Source organism: Medicago sativa, chromosome 1 (assembly GCF_051527215.1).
Source record: "Medicago sativa cultivar Bolivia chromosome 1, Bolivia_mono, whole genome shotgun sequence".
Taxonomy (NCBI): domain Eukaryota; kingdom Viridiplantae; phylum Streptophyta; class Magnoliopsida; order Fabales; family Fabaceae; genus Medicago; species Medicago sativa.
Window position 1 is genome coordinate 16,388,782 of NC_140749.1, and position 7,585 is coordinate 16,396,366.

The 7,585-nt window shown below is 35.8% G+C and overlaps 2 long non-coding RNA genes across 2 annotated transcripts; one reads left to right on the forward strand and one right to left on the reverse strand.

Moving 5' to 3' along the window:
• The first annotated feature begins 635 nt into the window (after positions 1-635).
• LOC146953110 (uncharacterized) lies at positions 636-2,201 on the forward strand. Its single transcript, XR_015008041.1, has 2 exons — positions 636-775; positions 1,871-2,201. It is a non-coding gene; the product is annotated as an uncharacterized LOC146953110 (long non-coding RNA).
• LOC146953111 (uncharacterized) lies at positions 1,323-2,618 on the reverse strand. The gene is made up of 3 exons (XR_015008040.1): positions 2,509-2,618; positions 1,846-2,271; positions 1,323-1,698 (listed from the first exon to the last, which is right to left on the reverse strand). It is a non-coding gene; the product is annotated as an uncharacterized LOC146953111 (long non-coding RNA).
• Positions 2,619-7,585: the final 4,967 nt, after the last annotated feature.

Genomic DNA, 7,585 nt, shown 5'->3' on the forward strand with positions numbered 1-7,585 from the left:
ATTGTAGAATTGAAGAAAGGTGATATTCGACTCACTTTTTAATTTTGATTAAGTGATCACAACCATTGATAAAGAGTACACATAATATTTAATTTACTCCTAATTGTAAATATCCATATCAATTTTTTCTTTCCACACTTTCACTACATTAGCCATTTCAATTTAAAAATTTATTTTATTTAACATAATTGTTCTTTTAATAATTTAACCCAATTGTTACTATTTTCTTTTTAATAAACCTAATTGTTACTATTGTACAGTACATCTGCCATTTTTCATTTTTCTTTGTCTTTTCGATCCTCCACTTGTAAGCTTTTTAATTTATCTCTCTCACTCTCTTTTATAATAATTATTTTTACACAAACACTTATTTGTTCATTTTATTCTCTCTCCTCACCAAATGAATCTGAGAAGTTCTCTCCTCTAAACAACCCTAGCCGCCAAATCACTATTCACAGCCTCCACAATCAACCTCCGACTGCTCCGTTTGAGCCACGTTCACAATCTTAACCTATTCTTTTTCTTATATCATTCATTCTATTTAATTTATTTTCAGATCAGATGGATTTATAAACATCTCAACCACCACCTTCTCTGATAGATGTCGGCCAACATAGACCACCGTTTGAAAAATCATCACCATAAAAAGACTCTCCTCCATCTCCTCTACAAATTCCACAAAGAAGATCATAATTTGAAAAATCTTTTCCGTCGACCTCCGTGCCGGAAATTGCAACCGCCGGTGTTATTGTCTCAAACTTGGGTTGTCCATGAGGTCATGTTTTTTTGTGTTTTTTAGATCTGATACTATTTGATAAAAAAATCTGAGTTGAACAATATTTTTCTTTGCAAAACAATTTTTTTTTTCCCTTCTTTCAACATTCACTTTCTGTTATTATTTTTTATGATTTAACAACAATTTCAACTCAGATTTTTTATTTTAAAATCCTTTTTTTTTTGAAGAAAGAAATAAATATTAATTCACTTCTTTTTGAAATATAAATAAATACTATATACTTCAACTAAGAACATAGATTTTTTTTCAATCCCAAATTGTTATGGTTAAAAAATTGCCCAAACTGATATTAAACCATAGTGTTAATACTCTCTAGTAAGTCAGAATACCAGTAGCTCATCCCTCTCTTTTTCATCGTTTTTTTGTTATGTAGCTTTGATATGAGATATCAATGTTTGTTTCATAAAACCGCAGCAAACAAAATTCTACAATTTCCGGTTTATTACTTCCTCTCTACATTGATATCTCATCTCACACCTCCCTTACCTGTCTTTCCTGTCAGCCAAAGAAAAAACATTAGACCTACAGACAAGTTAGCATGACAGACAGAGAAGACATAAATGATATATTTTCTAATGAAGATGTTTGTTACCTATTTTTCCTGATGTAGATTTTGCTTTTGTAGATCTATTATTTTGCAGATTTTTGTTGTTGTAGAGATAATTGTAAAATTATGTTAATCTATAAACAGATTTTGAAACAATTAAACTAATCATTTTTGTTGCTTTTGAAAAAATTAAACTCCTTTCTTATGTAGTTTTTTTCTTTATTTCTTCATAACAGTATATAATCATAAAAAAACATATACAAATCAAACTCTCTTCCCTTTGTTTCTCCATCGTTTATTTAAGGATGTCTTTCTTTGTAGTTTGTTGAAGTGAAAAGAAAATCAATTGACTTTCCTGCAATATATCATATTTTCAATTTTATTAGCAACATACAAGACACTAATTCATCATTTCCAGCAATAAATTAATACTTAAATGGGTTATTTATTTTGTTGAGGATTCATGTACTAAACTAATTAGTAATTCTCATCATTTACTTACTGATGTCTCCCTTCTTTGTTTGTAGTTTGCTGAAGAGACAAGAACTCCATTCACCTTCCCTGGAATAACATTTGTAGATCAAAAAAATTTAGTTGAAGATAAATACAAATAATGAAGATTAGAAAAAGGAGGAGAGGTACATGTTAGATAATGAAAAGAGTAAATTTTGACATCAAATGCCCATGTAGATCTGATAAGTTCATAACTTTACTGTTACTCTCTCAGCTATCACACATACATATAAGTTGGTTCTTCTCCATCTTCTTTATTGTTTTCCCCTTTTATCTTCAATGATTCTTCCATAAAATCATAACAGACAAGATTGCTACTTCTTTTGATCTTTGTACTCATCTTTATTTTCTCGTGCTTTTTTCATTCTTACTCTTCCATGGTGATATTCATCATCTTTATTTCTTGTCTATTTTTCTGTCCAAAAAACAAAGGAAAAATTGTGCAAGAACATCAGTATTTGTAGAAGATTGAGTATAGTGTAAAACTTTATTATAGATCTGAAATAATCTATTTATTATAGTTTGAATGTGAATGATTTTTTGTATTTGTCATGTTATGCAGCTGAAGAAAAAAGTAAACTCTTAATATGATGATATGAAGGACATAAAAAAAATGAAGACAATTTTACAACGGAAAGGAAAAAGAGTTCACCTTACCCATGTTCTTCATTTATGGGTCTTCTTCGTCAATGAAAAAATTGAACATATCCTGCAAAATAAGAAAAGAAAATGAAGATTAGAAAAATGGAGATGATGATGAAATATAGATAAGAAAGGGTGAGAGAAAGAAGAAGAAAGTTGTAAGATTATTGAATCTTATATAAAAGTGGGTTGAGAATAAAATGAGTTTGAATTTGGATTTCAAATTTTAGAGCCAAAAATTTGGAGTAGGGAAGTGTGAACTTTTGATTGAAAAGGTTTTCTGACATTAATTTTTTCACTGTGATGACAATGTTAAAGTGAGGCATGAGAAGAGTAGTTGAACCAAAAGTGTACTTTGCAATTTCCCACCAAGTTTAAATTTGGTTCAGTTTAGTTAAGATAACATGTCTTTAGTTAGCTACATGTGTGATAAAAAAGCAAACCAAGATAGCTGTATAAGTTGAAGGTGAGAAAAACACAAGAAGGGGGGGTTGAATTGTGTTTTAGAAAAATTCTTCGTTTCTCCTAAAAACTGAACACACTGATCAGAAGCTAAGCGAGACAGCTTCTGAAGTGATAATCAGAATCTAAATGCAGCGGAATAAAACAGAGAGAGAGAGAAGAAGAACGACACAAAGCAATTATACTGGTTCCTTCCACAATCCGGAAGTAGTCCAGTCCCCCTTGCACTTCCAAGGAGATTTCACTATGAGTAATATCTGATTACAAATGCTCAAGCACACAAGCAAGAGACTTCCAATGCTCAAGCACACAAGCAAGAGACTTCCTTTGCTCAAGAACACAATCAAGAGACTTCCTGCTCAAGCACAACTGCAAGAGACTTCCTAACTAAACAAAATTACACAGAAAATTGTTTAAGGTTGAACACTTGATATACAATCAGAGGTGCTCACAATACAAATCAGATACAGACTCAATGGACTTAAGAATTTCTAAGATATGACTTTGAGACACAGAAATTCTAAGTGAATGCAGAACAATTTCAGCAGAGGTTTGGTACTTGTGAAAATCTTGTGAGTCTTTCGTTCAGCGTTCTTGCATTACCAATTCTCTAGGTCTTCACTCCTTTATATAGAGGTGTGAGAGAGACGTTGTGAAATTGCCAGCACACCAAAGAGTCGTTGTTGAAGCTTGATCTTTCACCAATAATCTTTTGCCTGATTTGGCTGTTGTCCTATGAAGAACAAATTTGAAATCCATTCCTTATCCAAAGGAACATCTATGCAGGCGAAACCGTATTCTGGAGCTGTTTTCTTGTCCTGTAGCGCGGACACAAAACAGAGTAGTGGAGAACGTGGTTGTACAATTCGTACAAAGTACAATGTCAACGCTTTCGTCCAAATTGCAAACACACGCCTTCAAACACCTTTGAAATGACCGTTGCAAACTCCACTAATCCTTTGTTTGTGTTTTCGAATCCAATAGACAGCTTTTGCATTGATAATTCTTCAATTCTTGATTCTTTGCAAATCCAGTTGATATTCAGCTTCTGGTGAAATGGCTTCTGATGAGGCAGCTTCTGATGATGCAGCTTCTGATGATATGACTTCTGCAGCTTCTGATGACGCAGCTTCTGATGATGTGGCTTCTGGACCTCTTGTCTTCAGAAGCACTATTCTTCAGGAGCAGCTTACTTCAGGAGCGATATTTCTTCAGGAGCAGCTTGACTTCAGGAGCGCTTTTTCTCTTCAGTAGCAAGTTGCCTTCAGGAGCGTCCAAGCTTCAAATTTTTGTTGTTTCCATAGCTCTTTATTTGCTCATTCAGAACCAATGATGATGTAACTTTATAATTATGGTCCTGTACACTTGAACAAATATTAGCTAGTCCAATTTACAATTTTTAATACCTTGTTATCATCAAAACCCTTTAAGGTTCATTGTTAAACACATTTTGTTCCAACAATCTCCCCCTTTTTGATGATGACAAACAAAAGTATTTAAAATTGATCAATTGTTGTTAATCTAATTAACAAGTTGACTTTGGGGTTCTGAGGTTTGTAAGCTCAGAATCTGAGGTTTGTAAGCTCAAACTCCCCCTGAGTCTGATAGTCTTTAAGGTGAGGTTTGTAAGCTCCCCCTAAGTTCTATCCAGGTTAATTAAATTCATTTTTCGCGCAATAATATTATCAGAGCTTAAAAACAAAATTGAATCATTGAAAGAATTAACTTATAGATAAGAAGAATGGTTCAATTAATTTTACTTGAATTTTGATACTCCTTCGTTCGTTCATAGCTTATACCAATAAGGTAAAAAAAATGATAGAAGGTTTTCAAAAATTTCAAATGCCATTAATGGGGCTCAGAGCCTTTAAATACTTGTCACATATACTCCCCCTTTTGTCATTATCAAAAAAAATTAAAATAAATTTAAGCATAAAAGACAAAAAGATATGAGAAAAACTCAAACAGGAGAGAGTATAAAAGAAAGTGAACTAAATAAGTCAGAGCAAAATATATGAACATGTATATCAATTGTCAGAAGCAGCTAAACAGTCAGAATCAGTAAGCATTCAGAAGCAAGAGAAATAAGACAAGATGGTTTCAGAAGCAAGGACTAAGAAATTTTAAAACAGACAACAAACAAAGAAAAACACAAGGGTGTGCAACTAAGGGTTGGTTTGTTGTTGTTTCTTCATCTCTTCCATTTCTTCAATCTTCTTCTTCAACAGTTCTTCAAGTTGTTGTTGCCTCTGAAGAAGAGCTTGTTCCCTTTCTCTAGCTTCTTGCTGCTGCTGTGCCATCTGTTTCTTCAGAAGCTTACACAGCCTTGCTTCTCTGGTCAAGTAATCCGTTTCAAAGAAGAAAGGCTGGTTTGCCAGGAGCAGTGTAGAACTTCTTACTCTAAGACTCTGATTCACTTGCTCCATTATCCTTCTGACTGAAGCTTACTTGACTCTGATGCATTTGGCCTTGATTTCTTCAATAACCCCAGCTGCCCGGTTTTGAAGAGATGCCCAGGAGTCTTCATATGCACCTGTGAGATCAATTGTCCTTCTTTGATCCACCAGATTATGCATCTGACTCAAGATTGTGAGAAGCTCAGAATTAATATATCCAGATTCCAGGATGTTTGTGGGTGGATGATCAAGGGTTTCAAGATCAGAATCACTGATTTCTAAATCTTGAATGGGGTTAGGAATTGGAAAGGTAAGGTGTGTTTGTGTGTTTGAAGACGAAGGCTGGTCAGAATCAATGTGTGTGGTGGAGGTTGAGTCTTGAACATTGACTTGAGAGATGTCAACACCCATGGGAGTTGGTTCTGGAGAGTGTTCAGGTAAAGGTTGAAATTCAGTTTCAGTTGGTGGTTGTTGTAGTGAAGTTGTTGTTTGATTGTTGAGTTGGTGGTCAATGATGGCTATTGGTGATTGTGGGGGTGTTGTGGGTTTTTGTGGTTCAGGTGTTTGTTGATGGGGGTTTTCTGAAACAACATTTTCAGAAGCAGCTGCTTCTGGAGTTGCTTCAGAGGCCTTTTCTGAAGTTTTGTCTATGGGTAATTCACCTGAGTAGTGGAGAGCAAGATTGTCTAAGACAGAAGTGTCTTCTATTTGTTCAGGTGCTGATGGTGAAGAGGGTGAAGTGGGGATAGAGGTGACTGGAATCTGGATTACCTGATCTGCAGGGTCAGCTTCAGAAGTGATCTTCTATGGATCAGCAGATTGAGAAACTGCTTCTGAAGTTCCCTCTGCTGGAGCATTTTCAAAGACGAGCATCATATCGTCTTCCTCATTGTCTTCAGTAGGTTTACCAGCAATGGCTCTTACTTCAGCCAGTTTATCTTTGTAGAACCTATCACAGTCCTCCAATCCCAAAGCCTTGAGCTTTTCATCTCTTTGATGAATGTATTGAGCTTTTTGATCCTTTCTTTCTGATATAAGATCAGCAGCACGTTCATCTGCCATCCTTTTCCTTATTCGAGTCATCTCAACCATAGGACTCACAAGTTGAAGGGGAGCCTTCTTCTTCTTCAGCTTGGGATCAGCCTCCTCTTTCTCTATTTCTTCAAGAGCTTCATCCAGCTGCTCTTGAGTGATTACCAAGTCTGCCTTACCTTTTCTCCTCTTCTGTGGAATAGAAGCAGCACCAACCTTCTGCATCTTTCCTTTTTCCTTGATAAAAACAGGTTTAGCAGCTTCTGACTCAGTACTAGTTCTGGCCTTCTTTCCTTTAGTAGGAGCAGCTTCTGATTCAGAACTAGTTCTGGCCCTTTTCCCTTCAGGTGCCTCAGAAACAGCAGCTTCTGACACAGCAACTGCCTTGGCCTTCTTGCCTTTCCCTTTAGCAAGAGCAGCTTCCTCCTGAGACCTTGCATCTTCCTCCAAGACGTACTCAGCTACTGATTGAACTAGGAAATCAGAGTCACTTTCCTTAAAGATGGGAGGAAAGTCCCTGATTATCTCAGTTTCAGCAGTTGTCATCTCTAACCACTTTTCATCTTTAGGGGCTTCTTTGATGAACTTCATAGAGCATAAGCTCCTGCTACTGATAGTCCTTTCAGCAGTAGAAACTTCGAAACATTTATCAGAAGCACTCCTTGTCCTTTTTAAGAACTCCAGCACCCTTCCTTGATGAAAGATTTCAGAAAGCAATCTTCCATAGGGTACTTGTTTTCTTCCTCTTGTAGTGCTTTCGTTTATGGCCCAGCAGAGATGATCCATTACATATCTGGGGAAGTTTATCTTTTCAAGATTGGTCATGAAATAAATTGCTAGCTTCTGTTGGTTGTTGGGTTGGTCAGACCCTCCTGCTCTTTGAAAGAAGCAATCATTACTGAATTTCACCAACATTCTGTTGTGAATCTCCATCTCTGAAGGCTTGGCATCTTTCTTCCCACCCAGAAGAGAGTTGTAGTAACCTTTTAGCAGGACATCTTCCTTCCTGACTATTTCTTAGAATCTTCCCTCTGCATGCATCCTACAAGCTTTAGCTATAACGTCCTCAGTGATGGTTATAGGAATGCCCATCACTTCAGACCTTATTTCTAAGCTATCAAATGATGTAGGATTCATATCCATGACCATTTTCCCTTTCTTTGACCCCGCTTGTTTGCTTACGACTTTTGCAGGCTT